Raw genomic sequence first — 22,766 nt, 5'->3', positions numbered from 1 at the left:
TCAAAGTCAGTGTTTCTGCAAAAAGGTATGCAGGCACTGACAGGAATTGTATTTTATTGATTTTTCATGTGTGTGTATACTGTGGTGTATATGCACATATATATATATATAATATATATATATACATATATAAAATATACATTAGTTTAGCTGGCACCTCTGTATCTGTCCCCCGCTCAGCCCTGCCCTTTCTCTGCTGAATTCCCCTTCCTCGCGTTGCTCTGTCCCGCCCACGCCCCTTGTCGTAGCTCTGTCCCCACCCACGCCATTATGACTCTGTCCCGACATCCCTGCCACCATACCATGTGTATCAAGGGGGCACTACAATGTGGTATAATGTGTATTGGGCACTGGGATGTAAAATAATGGACAGACTTTTAGTGACTGTGCATGCAGTAATACCCATTGGTGCATCCTTATGCCATCAGACACCATCCAAACTTGCACTATGGCATCTGCAGTGTCTCTGTCTGGCTATGGACTCCTATGTCTGCGGCTGTGTGTCTGGGAACGCAGCCACTTGCAATTAGTACGCCCTCACCACTGTCATTATACACCCAATGAGCGGACCATTTTTACAGGCATATCTAGTCACCTTCCAGTCACCACCCAGGAGCGCCCATCACTTTTCCACAGCATTTCTGATAGCACGTGCGCCCTTGTCTATACACTCTGTGCAACGCATGTGCCATAGTGGTTTTTAGGAATTATGAGGCATGTGTAGTTGCAAAACATTGCTTAATTACGACAACATCTGCTTTGCGTGCGGCCCTAAATCATGTTCAAAATGTGTACTGAGGACTCTGCTATGTGCGATAATGTGTATAAGTGGGCACTACTATGGGGCATAGTACTGTATACATTGTGGTCACTACTAAAAATAATGATGGTGATCATTTTAGCTTCTTCAGTGTGTTGTGAGTTGAAAGGGTAAAAGTGAGTTTTGGTGGCGGCAGGACGGCTGTATGTGCATTACTTTGGTGCTTCTGTTTTGCCTTTGGGAGGTGATATATAATCAGGAATTGAATCGCAGAAATTATCTTATCTCCCAGCAGGGGCCATTCAATCGTCCCCCCTCACTTTCCTCTGCCCTGCATCTCTGATGTATACAGTCTGTGGGGTGTTATATGAATGACCGCCGAATGGTAGTCCGACAGTGAAAATCCTGACGCCAGTGGCCCGATGGGTGAAGATCCCGACAGAGCAGGTAAGTATACTATCCCCCTTCCCCCCTGTAACTCTAACCCTCCCTTAGGGGTGCCTATCACTAACCTCCCCAACTAGTGCCTAACCTCCCCTCAGGGGTGCCTAAACCTAACCGGCCCTCCTCGCACCCTAAACCTAACCCTCCCGGGGGGTGCCTAACCCTGAACTCCCCCAGGGTGCCTAACCCTAAGTCCCCCCGGGAGCCCCTAAACCGAAACCACGGCTGACCACTCTCAGTGCCCGGCTTACCTTCGTTTGGTGTACCGGGCACCAGGATTTCCGCGGGTGGATAATGATAGGCGTCGGGGATTTCGACACCTACCATTAGTCCCATGCTGGGATATGACAGTCGGGAAGCCAGCGGTCGGTACAGTATTTCGACCGTCGGTTTCCTGACTACATCCCAGTCTGTGTGTATGATTTACTGTTCCCCTTATGTCCTAAACTACAATGCAAACAGCTCCTGACTGTTTGTATAAAATTATATGCAGTATATACTGTATATCTTTAATAAATAAAACATTTTAATGCTCCATAACATAACATTTAAGCAAAGAGGGGAGAGAGTTTGAGGTGGTTTACGGTAGGCGATAGATATGTCCTCTATGGTGCTGTGCAGACCAAACCCCCACAACTGTAGCCACAGCCCACTGTGCTAGTCACGCCTCCTGCGGAAGCACACAATAGGCCCTTTATAAATTTCAGCTCCAGGCCCATTTGGAATTTACCGTATATACTCGAGTATAAGCCGACCCGAATATAAGCCGAGGTACCTACTTTTACCCCAAAAAACTGGGAAAACTTATTGACTCGAATATAAGTCTAGTGTGGGAAATGGCAGCAGCTGGTAGTGCCCCCAGTAGTAATTCCCCCTGGTTGTGCCCCCAGTAGTAATCCCTCCTGGTAGTGCACCCAGTGGTAATCCCCCCTTTCAGTGCCTCCAGTGGTAATCCCTCCTTTCAGTGCCTCCAGTGGTAATCCCCCCTTTCAGTGCCCCCTGTAGTAATCCCCCCCTGGTAGTGCCCCCTGTAGTAATCGCCCTCTGGTAGTGCCCCCTGTAGTAATCGCCCTCTGGTAGTGCCCCCTGTAGTAATCGCCCCCTGGTAGTGCCCCCTGTAGTAATCCCCCCCTGGTAGTGCCCCCTGTAGTAATCCCCCCTTTTAGTGCCTCCTGTAGTAATCCCCCCCTGGTAGTACCCCCAGTGGTAATCCCCCCTTTTAGTGCCCCCTGTAGTAATCCCCCTCTTGTAGTTCCCCCTGTAGTAATTGCCCCTGTAATAATCGCCCCCTGTAGTCCCCCCCCCCCCACAGTAGAGAGAAAAGTAATAAGAATTTAAAAAAAAAATCACTTACCTGAAACTCCCGCTCCTGGTCCCGCCGCTATCCGCTCCTCCGGCCGCTTTGCATGGGAGAGATGTCATCATGACGACGTGTCTCCCATTACCCACTGCGGGAGCCGGAAGATGGCTCCCGCAGTGGGAGCAGCAGCAGCCGCTGGGATTCTGACAGACTCTCAGCGGCTGCTGATAACACCAAACACCCAGCTGCCGGCTCCGGCGGCTGTGTGTTTGTGCTGTGTAGCGCTGACCGAACTCCGTCCGGTCAGCGCTACACTTCACTCGAGTTTAAGCCGAGGGGGTACTTTTTCAGCACAAAAAATGTGCTGAAAAAGTCGGCTTATACTCGAGTATATACGGTAATCTGGCACTGGGGTTCATATATGTATCTGTAAATCTGTCACATATGAAAGACACATGCATGCGCAATATTAAAGGTGCAATATTAAAGGTGACTCTGTAGGGTGTTAATACACTAAGGAACATTGGTAACAAATACATAGAAACACCTGAAGGAGTTGTGTGGTTTTAACTAGAGATGGTCGCCGACCCTCGTGTTTTGGTTTTGGATCTGGATCCCCCCCTGGTTTTGGATCTGAAAACACCTCTGTGTTTTGTTTTCGTGTTTTGGTTTTGGATCTGGATTTTGTCTTAAAAATTCATAAAAACAGCTAAAATCACATAAAATGGGCCTGTTTTTGTTCCTACAGTATAATTAACCTCAATAACAACATTCCTTTCCAGTAATTTCCAATCAATTTTGACCACCTCGCAATATTATTTGCTTCATCTAGTTAAGGCCAAAAGGTTGCATCCAGCTAGCTGGCTGACTAAGCTAAGTGACACAGTGGGCGGCATTAACATGTGGCAGTTCAGTTTTTAATTTCCAACACGGATACAGTGTATTATACAGTGGTTGGATACACCAATAGTACACTCACTGTGACAGCAGTGTCGGCAGAGCGGGGTTGCTGACGGTGTCCTCAGTACATGGAATGGCAGTGCTGTGGTGCTGGCAGTGTCCTCAGTGAAGGGTACCGGTGATGTCGGCAGTGCAGGTGTGCCAGCGGTGTCTTTAGTGCAGATTTGCTAGCTGTGTCGGCAGTGCGGGGTTGCCAGCGGTGTCTTTAGTGCAGGTTTGCTGGCTGTGTCAGCAGTGCAGGAGTGCCAGCGGTGTCCTCAGTGAAGGGTACCGGTGATGTCGGCAGTGCGGGTGTGCCAGCGGTGTCTTTACTGCAGGTTTGCTGGCTGTGTCGGCAGTTCGGGGGTGCCAGCTGTGTCCTCAGTGCAGGTTTGCTGGCTGTGTCGGCAGTGCATGGGTTGCTGGCAGTGTCCTCAGTACATGGAATGGCAGTGCTGCGATGCTGGCAGTGTTCTCAGTGAAGGGTACCGGCGGTGTCGGCAGAGCGGGGGTGCAAGCGGTGTCCTCAGTGCAGGTTTGCTGACTGTGTCGACACTGCAGGGGTGTTCTCAATGCAGGGTGCCGGCGGTGTCGGCAGAGCAGGGGTGCCAGCGGTGTCCTCAGTGCATGTGTGCTGACAGTGTTGGCAGTGCAGCGGTGCTGGTGGTGTCCTCAGTGTGGGAGTGTCAGTAGCGTGGCAGTGTGGGATTCACTGACGGTGTCCTCAGTACGTGGGGCAGCACTGCAGGAGTGTCAGCAGCAGTGGTGTCGGCAGCGGGGGATGCTGCCAGTGGGGGTGCCGGCGGTGTCAGCAGCGGGGGGTTCCGGCGGTGTCAGGCGCTGGGGGGTGGTGGGCGTCATCTTCTTTTTCCCTCTCTGTATGCATTTTCAATGGGCTTAGCACTGATTGGCTGAGAGCCGTGACAGACGGCTCTCTTAGCCAATTAGCGTTAAGCCAGCTCAAAACAAAACCTCGCAACCCAACAGCGGGGTCGCGAGGTTTTGCTTTGCTCGGATCGCCCCGGATCCCCGAAATTCGGGTGGGTTTGGATCTCTGAGATCCGAACCTACTCATCTCTAGTTTTAACCCTTGGATCAATCAACAGATATTTATAGCATTTTAATATTATCTGTTATGTATGTTGTATCATTGATTTTGGTTATTTATATTCATATACATCGTTATCGTTCAATCGCTTGTTAATCACGCACAAATCCGGCAGCTTAATGTAAAAAATTACGATGCGCGCTCCCACTGGTGGGTTGTTGTTTTTTTTTCAACAAAGTTTTTTATGAAGCATAACAAATATATGACAGAAAATCAAGCGTAAGCACATACATTTTTAAATATAGTGTTTTACAGAAAAATAACCATTGTCCGGTATTCAAACACATTCAATTACCAACACTTTATACAATGGAAAATGAATAAAGTGAAATAAAATAAAATAGTGCGAGCCCGGGTCCGAAACACCAATTCCCATATCCAAACTATAAAGTTATAAGGGAGATCGGGGGTCTTGCTCATACCAAAGTGTATGTCTGAAACATTTCCACACCTGGTCTTCTGAGACAATGAGTCTATATAGTTTTCCCACATTTCAAAAAACTTCTCTGTGGACTTTTTGTAACGAGGCTTCCAGCCATTCCATCCGAAAAATGTTAAAAAGTTTTCCCAAAAATAAGGCGAGTGTAGGAGCCATGGGTTGTAGATTTCTGACCCCTTGTGCCATTCTAGTAGCTATAGGTGTGATACCGAATATTGCCAATTCAGGTGTTAGGGGTAAACAATTCCAAAACCTTCGTATTATTGGGCATTCCCATAGACAATGCATTAATTCAGCCCTCTGTGCGCCACAACAAAGACATGCAGAATCTTCTAACAGTCCCATAACATGTCTGCGATGGGGAGATAAATATGTTCTATGTAGTATGTTCGTGAAAAGTTCTGTGTGATGATGCTGGCACCAATTTGATAGATAATCAAATGATCCCAGTAGTTTTTCTGTGGTTAGAGAAGGAAAATAATCCCTCCATTGCGCCAAACCAACTTTCTGATTATCGTATTGTATGGGGGGGTGTAGGAATGAATAATGCACTGAGATGGCCTTATATTGGGGATTTCCTCCCAGTAACAGATCGTCTAGTCGATTATTATAATCATCTGAAGAGAGTTTTCTAGAAAGATTGGCTACATAGTGTTGGGTCTGTAGGTACGCCAAAGGCGAAGAGCTGAGTATTGGATATTTCTACTACTTGTACGAACGTCAGCATTTTTTTTTAATTACAGTCTATAAATTGTCGGACTGTAGTAAGTCCCTGTCTATGCCATACAGTAATAGGTTGTCCTGCAACCCCATTTTGAAAATTTGGATTGTGTGTGAGTGGGAGATGTAGGGATATATATGGGCTTAGTGAATGTTTGTGGCGTAATATGTGCCACGTTCGAGTGGACATCAATAAGGGATTAGCTCTAATTGTCACAGGTATTTCATCGTCGTGTAAATGTAAAAAGGGGATAATGCCATTTTTTTTTCTAGGAAAGCCGTTTCCAGCCTGGTATTTGCATATTGATCTTTATTGTGTATCCAGTCTCTCAGGTAGCGTAGATGAGCAGCATGTCTATATGCACTAATGTTGGGTTGATTAATGCCACCATTAGACCGGTGTTGTTGGAGTTTTAAAAGTCCAGTTCTTGCTCTCCTACCATTCCAAATACATGTGCATCATCTTCTCAATCTCCATTGTGTGTTTTTTAGTTAATAAAATAGGGAGTGCCTGAAGAGGGTATAGAAGTCTAGGAAACAAGATCATTTTAACCAAGTTTGTTCGGCCTAGATATGAGATATTAAGATGTCTCCATTTCTCAGTATCCTCCATAATACTGCGTAAAAACGTTTTATGTCAATCTTATATAGATTATCAAGATATTTGGGTAATTGTATTCCTAGATTTGAGATTGATTTAGTTGTCCATTCAATGGAGATCTCCCTAAACCAGGCCGGGCGTGCAAATCCTTTTTTCAAATATAGGGGCCTATTCATCATACCTAAACTTTCTCTGGAGGTAATTAGGTTTAGAACTCGCATGGAGTTCTACCTAATTATCGGAGGAATTCATTATTCCTCCTCTCCATAAGTAAATATTCCGAAAAGCTGTCATTTTTGCGATGACAGTTTTTCGGGAAATAGATACTTTTCCCTATCTACTCTAACTTACCGCAGCTGGAAACAGTGCTGCGCATGCGCCCTTACATCTGTAAAACCAGCGCATGCGCAGCACTGCCTACAGATGCAGTCATTTTGTGTTCCCCCCTCCGCTCACCTGCCCCCCGTCCAGCACTTACCTGCTCACGCAGCAGCCTCCGGCTCCATATGCTATGCTCTCACGTGTTCTCCCAGCAGAGCACCGTACTGTTTAGAAAAAAAAAATGTTTTGTTTTTTTTCTAAACTTTATTGTGTTCTGCTGGGAGAACACAATGTCAGCATAGCAGATGGAGCCAGAGGAGAGACCAGAGTTATAAAGAAAATGTCCCGGACCTTTTCTTTATAACTGACAGATCAGTACAACCACCATGAAAAGCCGGCCGGCGGTAATGTATCATTATTGAGACCAATTTTTGTCAAGCAGTCTCTATCATTCTCCCACTTCTGTGTGCATGGACAGTGCTGTTATTACCAGGACTGCGAGTCCTCACTAATGAACCCGTGTTCAAAAGACTTTTAAACGTATTTATCAAACCAGTGCCCCTTTATCTGGTGCGAATTGAACACATCAGTACTAAGTATCCATTTTAGTGAGATTACGTCAGTGTGTGACTCTGATTTAAAACAAGAGTGGAGACCATTCCTGGTCAAATGGAGCAAGGATTGTAATAAACTTGCATATATATATATTTATAAAGGAGCCTTGACACAACGGGTGATCCGTATTAATTACTTGTTTGGAGGCTGATGTTCATTGTGGAATCACATTGAAATAGTGCTACATTTAACATAGGACAACAGAGATACCTTCTGCAGGGGTTATCTGTTGTGACTTTTAAAATCATACTGAACCAGTCTGTATGTAATTGTTTTGTATTGTGTGTTTTATATATTTTATATTTTTTGTCTTTTATGCATTATGTAATAAATTGTTTATTTAGCGCTCTTTGTCTGGATCTAGTCATAAGCTTTATACCATCATTGGGTTAATAGTATAAATATTTATATAGTGACGTCATATCCAGATTTACATTTTTAGTATCAAATTATAATGAATTCTACTATGCAAGAGCTGGGTTATAGACTGATAAAAAAGCATGTAGATCAGTATTAGGTGCATATACATTGAGTGAGTAGCGTATATTTGGCTTCATAAATTTGGACGTCTAATAAAATATAGCGACTTTCTTGGTCCAGGACTGAATTTAATATGGTATAAGGGAGATGTCTAGCGAAAACAATGGCGACACCGCGAGATTTGGAATGGTAGGAAGCTGAAAAGCAATCTCCAAGCCAAAGTGGAATCCTCCCCAGCTTTCCAATGTATCTCTTGTATATAGATTATGTCTGGTTTTAATTTTTTAAGGGATGTAAGGACTCTTTTACTTTTAATTGGGGTGTTTAAACCCCCAACATTCCAGGAGGTGATATTAATAGTTTGGGGCATCTGGGCATTGGAGTGACTTGGAGTTGGCACAGGTGTGGTCATCTCATCTTTTTAAACAAGAATGTTGTAAGGATATAAAATCCATAAATAACAAGGTTCCCCCCGTCCCAGCATTCAGAGCTTCATGGAGAGTCTTAAAGAAACCTATTGCATGGTGACCCGGGCTCACACTACATAACATCAATGTGCTTACATAACATACCAATAACAAAATATGCTTCAATAATTTTTCAAATATTTTCCCATCCAAAATAATATCATACCAAGTCTGGGTATATTTCCCAGAAATTGGTGGAATCGTATAATCAAATATCTATAAAAAAAAAGAAAACAATAAATACATAGAAATAAAGTGTCATTCTCTGTCTCAACAGTGAAATAGTACAAAACAATGAACCATCGCAAGTAGAAAATTAGATATTTAAAATGATCCTAGTCTAAATGATTTAAGGCCTAGATGAAGGACTTGTACGTGAGTGGTGAGGGGAACCTCTAGGAGATTTACCTGTACTAAAATAATTATGTGGCAGAAAAGAAAGGGGGGAGGAGCAGGTGCACACTATAAGCACTAAGAATACAAATGATCAGAATATCTATAATAGACTGCAATAATTAACATGGTTTTAAATGTAAGGTTTCTTAGGACATGTTTGGCCAAAGATGTTTGCCCACCTGCCACGTCACGGCGAACCTTATATAGGTGGGTCCCTAACATCTCTAATACTGACACACTAATTTATCTATCTAGGACTTACCTATCATAGGGCCCATTAGATGTGTGTACTGCAATGCAAGGACCCATACCAATTAAAAGCACCTGGGGCAGGTAGGAAGAGTGCTAGCCCAAAGAAGGGGTCTCACCTTCAGAATGTACCTTAAATACACACACACAGGAAATGGGAGGGGCTGGGCTGCACATCCTAATATTAAACATGATAATAGGCAGGTGGGCAAACATCTTTGGCCAAACATGTACTACGTAACCTTACATTTAAAACCATGTTAATTATTGCAGTCTATCATAGATATTTTGATCATTGGTATTCTTAGTGCTTATAGTGTGCACCTGCTCCTCCCCCCTTTCATTTTTGCTGTAGAACTACAAGTCTCAGCATGGTAGCGCCTATTATCATGTTTAATATTAGGATGTGCCGCCCAGCCCCCCCATAAAATAATTATGTGCCAGCTCTGGATCATCAAAAACCAGTGTTTGACCATTCTCAGTAACCCCCAATTTAGCTGGATATAACAGGGCTAATCTCTTATTGTTGTCTACCAAAAATTTGGAAACTGGAGAGAACTCTTTATGCTTCTGCACTACTGCAACAGAAAAGTCTTGGAAAATGAGAATCCTATGATCGTCGATCACTAGATTTCTTTGGTGTTTAAAAGTTGTCAGAATCTATTCTTTAGCCCGGTAATCTAAAAATTTAGCTATAACCAGGCGTGGTCTACCATTGTATCCCTCCCTCTCCAGGCCCAACCTGTGGGCTTTTTCAATTTGTGGGACCCCTAGGTTATTTTGCAAATCGAGGGCAGAGACCAGAGTTTTATCTAGTGTGATAGGATCATTGGTAAAGTGGTCTGTGGCAGGTACATTTGTCCCAGATTCCTGTCTTATGTGTTTTAAACCCCCAGGAGAAAGTCTGCAGTATAGCAGGCTTGAGTTTTGGCTTTTTGAAAAGCCAGTTTGGGACCTGGGGGTTGTGGGTGAGAGGAGAGGGAGGCCTCCACCCACGGCCACTCCAGGTTTTGGTTCTCGCAGCCTGGTAACAGGCTTGTTAGGGTTTCCACCTGAGAGTGGCCAATATAAGCCTAGTGTGTTGAGGGCTGATTGTCTCACCTGGAAGAGCAGGCAGGGAGTTTGCTCAGAGACACTTGGAAACCTAACTGTGAGTGTTGTGCTGTGCTTTTGTTGCTGGCGAGGGCATTAGGCCCTGCCAGGTTCTGGTAGTGAGGGAACTACCTGTGAAGTTAGTGCCCCGACAGAGCTAGGATTTATATTTATGTTTTCTTTATATTTCTGACATTGTACAATAAAGACTGGCGCCGACCAGCTTGTACTTGCATCCAGACAGGTGTGCTGCTTCCCTGCTGCTGTGTGTGTGTGTAAGGAAGGAGTCCTCTACCCAGGAGAGGGACCCCCTAACCTAACTGTGTCACACTAGATATTCAAGTAATGTGGACCCTTTAATCTGTTCTGGAATGCCTATAAAGCGCAAATTATTGCTACTGTGGTGATTCTCCAAATCGTCCACTTTATCAAGCAATGATTTATGAGAGGTCAGATAAGAGTCATGTGATGTTTGTAAAGTTTGTCTTCTATATCACTAGTCCTCTGCTCCACTGCATCTAGTCTACTAGTATGTTCAGTTAATCTAGACAGAGCAGAATCCAAAGATGATTGTATTTCATCTAACCTTTTATCAATCCTGGGGACAAGTTGGCCAAACTTCTCTTCAATTTTTGGCAAGAATTGATGGAATTTTCAATCAATCAATCATAGGCATAAGTGCTTCAAATTTTTCATTAATTTTAGGCATTTTGACATTTAGGAGCATAGTTGCCATGTCTGGGGTAGGGGACGTAGAGTCATGTCTGGGGTAGGGGATGTAGAGTAATTTTTCCCCAATTCAGAGTGTTCAGAAGAGGGAGCACTAGGGGCGAGGGTGGGGAAGTGCCTGACTTTGCAGGCGTTTTGTTTGGTTTAACCATGTTACGAGAAGAAGATCTCAGTGGTAAAGGGGGTAAAGATTTATAGAGGTACTTATCCATGCAATATATATGAGATCAAAAAGAGAAGCAGATCAATACTTAGACAAAAATGCTTCAAGCTGAGAATAGGATCACCTAATACAGTGAGCAAAACGTATTCAGTATTAGTACAATGAGTCTGTCTCAACCAGGAAACCGGTTGATTAGCTGTATCTGTGGTGGCGTCACTAGTCACTATAATCGGTATCACAAATTATGGTGTAAGAGATAGTATCGATAAACAATGTTTACCTCCAAACTAATATGAACTTCAGTCAAGAGTTAAATATGAACATATGCTTAACACTAAATATGAACAAGGTATATTTGACATCAAATACAGATTACTACAATGATCAGGAAAAAGGTTGCAATTATGAATATTTACCAGTAGATGGCGACACAACCTAGTAAATCAGTCCACCTGCAAATTTCTGAAGAGAAAACCAGACAGCGCTGAGCATGTGATATGATATAAGACAGAACATCAAAAGAGTGCTGGTAAAGGTATTACACTCACTAGTATCGAGAAACAGGTGTATCTTTGCGGTTTAGTAAGTATATTCACTGATCCTTGTTAAGTCTCCAGTCTCCCTATGCTGGCCACTCAGCTCACTCACCTCTCACCACTGCTCTGGGTAGCAAGTTAGCGCTGGGAGAATAAGGTGATACGAAGGGCAGTTTTTCAGGGACCTCTACTCGTGATTAACCACAGTAGCAGGGGAGTATCTATAATGGGTTGCAGTGTGTGCGGGGCACACGGGCCCCTGGGTCCAGGAGGGCCCCACACCGCACACCCTGCACCCATATTTTTTTTAAACTTACCTATCCATAGTCCCGCATTGGGTGTCAGCGCTGCTCAGAACACCGGAAAATGGCTGCCAGCCACTGCGGAGAGAGGAGGGGGCCCAGCACGGGGAGTGCACGCAGGCCCCCTCCTCTCTTAAGATGCCCCTGCACAGTAGTGTAAGATTCCAGCCGTGTCTTCCTGGAGGTTAATACTTGTGGACAGTCTGTCAGCAGCCCGGGACAGCAGCAGTGAAATGTCCTCCACCTCCAAATCTCAATGCAGCTTTCAAGCTGATCACAGGTAAGTGGGTAGCCCTCGCAGGTTCACTACACAACACGATAGCCCCCACTCCTTTGGGGGTATAAGGAAGCCTTTTAGCAGTCACCTCTAGATGGACCCACAGGCTTTTCCCATGTTCCATTGGTTAGATGAAGGTAAGGGAGCAGGTTATGACAGGGCAATCAATCAAGCACTGCTGTAAATTACAGCGCAGCACGTCCTGTGTCCCTCAGGTAATGCAGGGTAATGTCCAAACTAAGGCAGGGTGTCCAAAGTTGGAAGAGGTAGCTGTGTGTGAATCATCAGCGGAGACAGTGTATCACAGTCAAGGTCCAGTGAGCAGTCGTCACTGCTTGAGTTTCCTGATGCCATAGACAGCACTATATGTCTCACCTCTGAACCGGTCATCTATGTGACGCTCTGATTTAGGGTTAGGTAGAGGATCAACGCCGACAGCAGGACACTCTCTGGGTGCAATGGTCGGGATAATCCCTCATCATTTGCTATCGCAGGGCAGCGGTCAGTGTATATTTGTAGGTGGATCTCTGACAAGTGCAGTGTTCCAGTATATAGGGGTTTCAGCTGTCCCAGTGTCTGGACATACCGTCAGCAAGTCTGAGTCTCCACTCTGCACTATGGAGTAATTAACCGGCTGGGTCTGCTCCCTCCGTATGCATACAGCAGGCAGCAGCCATTTTTTTTTTCCCCCTCACTGGGTAAGAGAGAGACTCTCAGTGTATTTCTGGAATCAGCAGTTTGGGTAGTGAAAGAAAGCCACTGCACCGTTCAGGCCGCAAACATGTACAGCCAAGATGGCTGTAGAGGCCAAGGATTTGGCTGGACTCCAGGGTACATAAAACGTGCTCCTTGGGTCGCCAAATTGCCAGCAAACCAGTCCCTGTGTATTCCCCTAGCCAGGGGTCAGTAGGATTTGTGGCAAAAATAGAAGGAGAGGAGCGGTGTTAAAACGCGGCCATCTCGGATGCTCCGCCTACCGGAAGTCCCCGCTGGTCTTTTTTGACATTTATCATCATCTGAACATGCTGGTCAATCTGCCGATAACTACAGATTGGCCATGTTCGGGGATGAGGGAGGGTGCCTACACTGAACAACTGATCATTCAGTGTAGGCACAGCACAGACTGTGAAACGACTGCACGATTACAATGTCGTAATTGTTCAATCGTTTCCCAGTCTGCTAGTGGATGTGCCCCTTAAGTGTTGGAGTCCAATACTTTAAGTTTGTATGTATGTTGTTACACATGTTTGCTTTGTTTCTTTATGTGCATAAACTGTTTGAGCATGAGCAGAGGCCATCTTGTTTTTCTACTGTGTAAGAGTGACATGGTGGGAGACAGCAGTCTCCTGCTTAGTTCTTAGGAGAGACCCAGTTAATACCTGCATTTCATGCTGTTCCAGATTCCTGCACCGCTAACCATTTGCAGCATACACTCACTAGCTGGTTAAGTAACTGGACTGTACATAGTTTGAGTCATCCGCTGCAATATCCACACCTGTACACACATTATTTCCAACATAAATATATAGGTGTGGTATCTTCTGGATGATTGTTATACGCAGTAGCTAAAGTGGAAACTTAGAAGTGGTATGGAATATGTAAGTGAATAGAATTTGATAGTTTTAATGAAAGCAGTAGGAGAAGTAGCAGTATGGCATACCACCATATAGCGGACCATTTTGACAAGCAGTTTCCTGTGAAGAGCTCCCCTGTTTGCTTTGGAGATCATCAGCATCGATGCATCTTTCATTGTACTTCTATATGAGACGGAGGTGCCGCGGCTGTGAGCAGAAGTGGAGCATTACAATCAGGGTGGCCACCTGCATATTCACCGGACATGGGATATCAGTATACAGCTGCTGGTAATAACAGTGGTCGAAGTGGGGCGGTATATGGCGGTATGACATACCGCCACTTCCCGACCCCACTTCATTTTAGCCGCAGAAAAGAATGCACCAGTGCTGGGATGCAGTATGGCATCCCAGCGCTGGAACAGCGGCGGAAATGTGTAGAGATGTGTCCCGCAGGGGACACATCTAGATCGGCGGCAGCGGCCACGCTGGCATGTAGCCGGGACAAAGCATCCGGTCCTGGCTACAGTCAGCACACACTGGCCGCCAGCCAATCGCAAAGATCGCGGCCGCCAGCCAATCACGGGGCTCGCAGCCGCCAGCCAATCACAGGGCTCGCGGCAGCCATCCAATCACAGGGCTCACGTCCGCCAGCCAATGAGAAGCTGCCAAGTGGCAGCTTCTCATTGGCTCGCACAACTGCACCAGCAACGTGGGACCCGGTGCTCCTGAGTCCTTGCAGCTCCGTTCCAGCAGCGCACGGAGCGCAGGACAGAGGTAAGTAGTGAGAGGGAATAGAGAGAGGGGAGGATGTGAGAGGGAATAGAGAGAGGGGCAGGCAGTTAGTATTGTAGGTGGTGACAGAGAGGGAATTAGTGAGAAGGGCAGGGTGTGAGAGAGGGGAACAGGCAGGGAGAGTGGGGGGGGGGTGAGACGTACAATGGGGTGATATGGAAGCAGGGGCCCAAGGGGAGTGGGGGGGGGGAAGAGATTCATTCGCCATACCCCCACCTCTAAATTCCCACTTTGAGCACTGGGTAATAAAGTATCCATCACTCATTTATCAGTAGGAGACTGTGCTGATAATGTAACACACTATGAGACTTGTGGTTCCTCACAAGGGATTTGTTCATTTAACTCTTTTGATGCCTCAATTGGAATGATGAGGACATTAATTGGCTTCCATATTGCAAAATTGTTTTGGCAGCGTTTTATACTTTTAAAGGGGTATCAACCCTATTAATCACATCAACTGTGATTTTCTTCTGAATATATATTTGTAATGATTATTGCAGATTTTATATTTATACATGTATGATAATAATAATAATACATTTTATTTATATAGCGCTCTTTCTCCAATAGGGCTAAAGACGCTTAACAGGTAGAAATAACATGATACAGGTTTACATTTACAAACACAATACAGAGATTGAGAACATTATATAACAAAGAACCTTTTGGGTCATCTGTTGCAGGATTATTCATCCTGGCTACGAAGGATCCAAGTGAGGTGGCCATTTTAGGCGCACTACATAGGATTACTCTGGGCATAATATGCAATGCCTGGAACTGATGACACATAATGGGAGAAATAAAATTAATAGGAGTCATGCCTTGCAGGAAAAAGTGATATAGTGGTGTGCTCTTTAACCAGGGATCATAAGTGGATTATTAGCAGCTGACATAAAGGGATACTGCCAGAACCCCTTAAGAAAAGCAAATGGACAAGGAATAAGGACCTAATTCAGAGTCGGTCGAAGCGGCCGCACGGTCGTACGCCACCGATGTTCGCTATACTGTGCATGCGTAAAGTTCGCAATGCGCGTGTGCAAACTAGCCGCTATGATCAGAAATTTCTCTCTCCTTGAACACAGCCAGGTCGTTAGTTTGAGTGACAGATTGAGGCATTTGTGGGTGGTAACAGGGGAAGGTGCTTGAAAACGGGGGAGTGGAGATCCGAACGCAGGCGTGCCTAATTATGCGAACGGCGTTTTATGGGAGTGCATACGGTTTATGGGAGTGCATAATTAACAAAGTAGCGTCATGGCACATGTGACATGGGAGGTATTTACACTGACATGATCGTAGAGCTTAAGAGAGGGTATGGTCAACCTTAAGCTCTACGACCAGTTCCGATGGTATCGATTAATCCTTATATGCCCGGAGATGACGTGCAATGCGTACGAGAAGGGAGCGTATTTTTTTGAATTCCGGCCGCTTCCTCCCCTTGGTCGGCCAGCTACCGATCCGAACTTAGGGATGCAACTTGCGAGGGAATCATTTGCATATCTGGCCCCTTTTCCCGTACGACCGCCTCTGAATGAGGTCCTCTATGTCTGCGCTTATAACCACTATAAAAATACTCCTGAAAAGCTGTTTTGACAATTTATTGGCAACATAGTAATAAGAATATCAATAACAAAATAGAACTCCAGTTCCTAGGATATTAAATACAATGTTAGGTAAACTGAAAAAGTATATCAATCAGTGCACTGAGTAATGATAAAAATGAGTGTCCAAAAAGAAAGTCCCAACTAATAAAAAACGTGTATCTGAAGAATGACTCATACAATAAAAAATTGTCCTCTTTATCAAGATGTATGAGTACATGATTAAATTCATTAAAAAGATATGTATATACACACCATATATAATGGTGTATTGGTAACCTTTCCCCACCTCCAGGGAGGTAATCTCCAGCAAATGGAACTGAGTAGCAATGTCACTCACCACTCCCTTGGGTGGAAAAGCACAGGTTTCCAGAAATCCTGGCTTGCAATTAACCCTTGGTTGGTAATCCGGTTTAATATAACTCCTTTGGTGTTGGAGTGAATGGTAAAACAGCGTGGTAGGTCTCCAGCAACTTGAAGCCCGCTGATAATCCATGCGCTGTGCCAGCAGAATAAACACCAGCAGAGCGCGGTCAGCCTCCGGGAGTGCGGCCCGCTCGTGGCTCCACGCTGCTATCTCCTTTACTTTCAGTTCCCGCTCAGTGTAAGGATTGGCGGAGGACCCAGACAGCAGCACCAGCAGCTGAACAGTCAAAACCAAGGTAGGTATGCTGGTTATAAATGGAATACAGCTGCTGAATGGAATAGTCCAGTGCAATGGCCTTGATGAATCCCAGCAATACTGCAGATACTAAAGGTGCGTACACACGGACAGATATATCGTTACGATGTGAATGATAACGATATCGTTCAATGATATATTATTCATATCGGCCATTTTTATTCTGTGAACGACCAACAATGTGCGTTCCCGCATGAAAGATAACGATATCTATGATCGTCTGTACATGCAGGCCAATCTGGACGATATCGTCAACTTTGCATGTTCAGAGATGTGACAGGGTGAATCACTTAAAGATATCTTTGAAAGATATTTTTCAAAGCTTTCAAGTCGTTGGTGGTACAGATCGCCCCGTGTGAATGTACCTTTAGATGTTCCCTTAACTAGTTTCTCCCCTCTCACAGGGGTTTAATCAAAAGGTCATATCAACCCTGTGCACATAGCAAGGCTATTTAAATGAGTAAGCACCAATCAAATCCTACATGCAACAGCAGTTGTCAATTAACTCTTCTTTAGTTAGAAATTAGCTGAACAATTCACACATTCAGAGTTCACCTATTTTGTTATTGATATTCTTATTACTATGTTGCCAATAAATTGTCAAAACATAAGGAGTATTTTTTATAGTGGTTATAAGCGCAGACATTGATTCCTTGTCCGTCATGCCTTGCAGGTTTATCAGAACCATGAATTTTTCAGTTTAAACAGAGTACCCTGGTGGGCGCGCTACATTGGTTACAATGTGCGAATAAGCAATACATAGAAATAGGATGTGGAAAGGGAGAGGTTAACATTTTTAAATAAAGTAAAATAAAATAGCCTGCTGCATCCCCAGTTTCAGAATCATTGTAAATCTTCTCTATCAACCTCCTCATGTATCCCTTTTACCCTGATATTGGACCTCCATTTTCAGTTATCCAAGCATTCAATATGTTTGGAAAATATATGACAAGAGATGTTGGTTTCTCTGAGCAGGTGCATTTGTGTGCAATTCTGGGAACGTGTATCCTGTGTGGATTGCATCCTAACTCCCACTCTTTCAATGTCTTGCTGAATGGTGAAAATCTCTGACTTTCTGACACTGGGTCTGATTCAGAGCCACTCGTAAGCGGCCGCTCGTTCGCTCTGAGCGATGTTCACACAACTCAGCATGGTTCACAATGCGCATGCGCAAACCAGTCATTGCACTCGTAAAACAACGAGGGGCTCCTAATGTGATTGACAGAATGTACCGTTTGTGGGTGGTAACAGGGGAAGGTGCTTGAAAACGGGGGAGTGGAGATCCGAATGCAGACGTGCCTAACGGTCAAAAGGGCATTTAATGGGAGTGCATAATTAGTAAAGGAGCGTCATCGACCACGTCACTTGGTTGTCTTTTAGCCTGAACTGCTCGCAGTGATAGCGGTAAGTAAATCCTACCACAAGAACTGCGAGCAGTTCAGATGCCTTTCGATGTTCCCGATTAATGTAATAAATAACGGAGATGACGTGTGATGCGAACGGCAAAGGGGCGTCTTTACAAAATAGCGAGCACATTTTTCGGACGTTCGCTCAGACATAGAGGTGTCAACACACCGCAAAGAGCGAGTGCTCAATTTAAATATCCGGCCCCTTTTTAAGAACGAGCGTCCACAAATAGCGTCCGGATCTGAATCAGGCCCACAGTGCACTCTACTCAATGGAGCCACCATTAATTACATAGTTTGTAAGTGTATGCAGTGGATCAAGCAAGGGGGGTTTCTGAGTACCTATACACCCCCTGAGGGTCCAATTTTTTTGTATCGCTGTCTCATCACAAATCGGGGTTGCAGAGCTGCCGCTATAGAGAGCTCAGATCAACAGAGCAGAATGTCAGGGGCAGATGCTGCGCATGCCCAGCTGTAACAGCTGCCTCCCTTCTCACACACATTGTCTGTCAGTCTCCTCTCAGTATGTGTATACAGTATGTTTGTCTGTGTATTTGCGTGTCACCAGTCACAATCCCGACAGCAGAATGCCAGCTAGGGACGCCGCGTGCCCGAACGAGGTAAGTCCAGGGCGCCCATCCTGTTAACCATGGGGGGGAGGATTATGTTTAGGGCAGTTAGCGGGGGTTAGAGTTAGGTTGTGGGGGGGAGGGTTAGGGTTAGGCACCCCCAGGGAGAGGTTAGGGCTAGGCATTCCACCGGGAGGGTAAGGTTTAGGGATCAGTAAGGGGTGGTTAGGGTTAGTCACCCCCGGGGGGAGGTTAGGGATAGGCACTAGGGGGGAGACTAGGGTTAGGTACCACTAAGGAGGGTTAGGGGGGACAGGGAAGGTTAGCATACTTACCTGCCTCTGTCGGGATTTTCATCCTGTCGGGCAGCCGCTGTCGGGATTTAAACCGGCGGCTAAACAGCTGCCTGCATTTCAATCCCATTCGTGTGTGTGTGTTATGTATATCTATGTAAATCTTGATGGACTCACTGACTCATCAATGCCAAGCCCAAACCCCTGGACCTAAAAACATGAAAATCAGGGATTATATTCCTTCCATGACGTAGGTGACTACTAAGAAGGGATTATTCAAAATTCAACTCCTAAGGGGGTGAAAATGGCTAAAATGTTTCCTCCCCCTCTGCAATGTCCTGTCTGACTCACTCATCATGGCTGCACACAATTCGGAATTCAAACACCAACTGTCACCCCAAGTGCTGTCAAACATCACTGGCAGTTGGTGTGGCTCCCCTATTTGAATAGTGAGGGAAGGGATTGTGTTACTACAGAGGTGAGAGAGGAAAATGTGCTACAACAGCAGTGAGATGGGAATGTGTTCCTATAGAGGTGAGGGAGGGGAATGGTAATACACAGATGGGGAGGGGGAATGTGTTACTTTAGAGGTGAGGAAAGGGAATGTGTTACTACACAGCACAATAATACAGTTACACCCTGGCGCTGTTCAACCAATAAAAAGTATTTTCCTCTAATTAAAAAGTCTGTTCAAGTCCCAATAGATATAATCCTTGGAAAGTGTTCCTTCTTTCTTTTTCCTTTAGACCTTTTCCATATAATGCTTTCAATTTTCATTCAATTTGATTCTCAAAAAGAATAGAAAACAGATAACATAGTGCAATACCATTTGTATTAAAGTATAAACTAATTGTATTTAACACAATGCACTCACATTCTATAAAAAAGTAAATACATATAGCACCACCAAGAGGTGCAACAATGATGGGTCAGTTATGTCAAGGACATTGGGTAACCTTAGTTAGAAGCAGCAGAAAAGAGTTTGAAGGTTCCAGACACCAGCTCCCTCTTCATACAGTCCTCCGGTTCCCAGATCACAACATCCCATATGGTGTCAGGTCTCACCCGCTTGACGCGTTTCAGACTTAATAGTCCTTCGTCAGAAGCATGGTGAGTAATCCCCCTAACTGGGTTTAAATAACACTATCAATGAACATAAGTCCTCCCACAGTTTGCGGGATTTTGCCGCCTTTTTCTGACTATCTTTCTCCGGAAACAATATCCACCACTTCCCTGCATTCAAGGTGTCCTATCCCAGCCTTCAATCGTCATCACTGGGTACCTACTATACCTCAATTATCCCCGCGTCTTTCCGGAGTCCAAGTCAACGCAACCTACTTCCGGAGTTTGCCGGACTCGTTTCCGCTTGGAAATGGCATCAGTGGTTTAGCCGGAGTTTCTTTTTTATCATGGCTTTCGCGTTCCACTTACTCTCAACCCAGAAGTGGCATCTCATTAGGTCCATGAGTTCAGATTAAATCCCGATGTCATCGGGATAAAGTGCAGTGCATCAAATTCATACATAAAAAATTAAAACAAAAGACAAGGTTTCTCAATAAATACATTAGATAAAATTAACATAAAAAATCAATGATAAAATTCATAAGGGAATTGATCTCATATACCATGAATAATAAACACCTCTAAGATCTTGGAGAGAAAAAAATATATAAATAAATCCAACTCTCCATAAAAATGTTTAAAATATAATACATAAAAAGATAAAATACATGGGAACATTCATAAAAACCACTTAAGCTCAAATTCCCCATTCAAACCTATAGGGACCAATGTATTGAGCTTATGTATCCAACGCATCTCAGATTTGGATAGCCTGACTTCCAAGTCCTTAGATCTCCATGTTGGACAGATCTTTTGAATCCCCCCAAAAATATATTAATTGGCAGGTGTTTGACCCATGTACTGATTTAAAATGTGCTGAAACTGTGTTTGTCCCCTTTCTGATATTATACAGATCTTCCGCCAGCTTATTTTCAAATTATGGCTGGTTTTGCCAATATATACCAGGCCGCATCTACATTCTATGCGTAGATGAAATTTTTAGAGTTGCAGGTAATAAACTATTATTGGGTAATTGACACCTTTTACCTGAAATTCCTTTATTTTGATGGGGTCTTTTACAGTTCTACACATTTGACACATACCACACCTGTGGAAACCTATACTTATTTTGCTAACTCTTTTATTTGCTTCTATAGAGCTTCTCACCAACTTATCACATCATGAAGATGCTTTTTTTGTATATAAAAGAAGGGCTCTCAGGTTTTTTTTGCCAATCACAGGATCTTGTTTGAGAATGTTCCAGTGCTTTTTAAAAACAGCCTCAATCTCTTTATGTTGGGAATTGAAGCTACTTATAAAAGCCCATTCAAAGCCATTCTTTTCTTCTCCATCCTTAATTCTATTTATATTTGTTAATAAATCAGTACATTCAATAGTGTGGATCTTTTTGTGTGCTTTTTCTACACCCTCCTTACTATATCCTTTATCGAGGAACCGTTCAGTCATCTCCTCTATCTATATGTCACAGACCTCTTGTTTTGTACAGTTAAGTTTTATTCTCATAAATTAGCTGTAGGGAATATTCTCCAACCACTTTCTATGATGTAACTGTTTGAATCTGTTTTTTTCCTATGGGTCTTGGTTTGTATACATCCATTTTTGACATATATGTTTAAATCCAGAAAAATAATTTCCGTTTTACTAATGGAGAAGGTCAACTTAATATTAAAATTGTTATCATTCAAGGACTGACAGAATAAAAATAGCTATTCTTCAGTCCCTCCCATATAAATAAAATATCATCTATAAAATGTTGCCAGGACACCAGGCCTACCCCCAGCTGATTGTGGTGCCAAATCTTGTGATCCTCCCAATAAGCCATAAAGAGGTTGGCATAACTGGGGGGAAACCAACACATTGAAGATAAAAGGATCTATTAAAATAAAAATAATTATTCATTAAAATAAATGAAATACTTTCTAAAGTGAATTCTTTAACATCAACCTTGAGATCTGATGAATCTAAAAAATAGGAGACAGCTCTTACTCCTTGTTCAGTTTCTATTGTATTGTATATATTGTAGAAACATCTGCACTAATCATAGTGTAGTGTTCCTTCCACTCCATTATATTTAGCTTATTTAACACATCACTCGAATCCCTAAGATAGGCTTTTGTCTTTTTTACTAGTGGTTGCAAATAAGCATCCACTACTGCAGACAGATTTGAAGTAATACTATTTGGACCCGAAATAATTGGTCTCCCGGGTGGGTGGAGGGGGTCCTTATGGATTTTGGGTAAGATGTAGATTGTAGGGACTGATGGATATTTCAAGTTGATAAAGTCATGCTCTGATTTACTTAGTACACCCTTATGAAATGCTTTCTCAGTCAAGCAGTAGATCCCTTGTAATTCTGCTAGTTGGGCCACTTTTCAACTTTTTATAAGTATTGCCGTGAACTAATTGGCTATTAATTTCTGCCAAATAATTTTCCCTATCCATAAGAACTACCCCCCCCCCCCCCCTCGCACACACCCTTATCTGCTGGTTTTATTATTAATTCAGTATCATCCTTAATTGCTTGTAAAGCTAAAAATATTTTTTTATTAAATTACACGTTTTATTGCTCTTTCTTTTACCCACAATCTATTCTGTCTCAGCATTGACTATTTTGCTAAAATAGTCTTTGAAAATTCCTTTTTGGTGCGTCGGATAGAACGACGAGTTAGGCTTAAAAATTGATCCAGAGGGACCTACTGTCTCCTCATCGTTCCCATCCTCCTTATTTTTATTTGGGAAGATTTTGTAACTGTTAATTTACATGTATATCTTTGTAGATCAATAAATAGATCAAAAGGATTGATCTGACTTGGGGCAAATTTCAGACCCTT

This window comes from Taudactylus pleione, unplaced genomic scaffold, assembly GCF_031769625.1.
Source record: "Taudactylus pleione unplaced genomic scaffold, aTauple2 ptg000017l, whole genome shotgun sequence".
NCBI lineage: Eukaryota > Metazoa > Chordata > Amphibia > Anura > Myobatrachidae > Taudactylus > Taudactylus pleione.
This window is presented reverse-complemented; position numbering follows the sequence as displayed.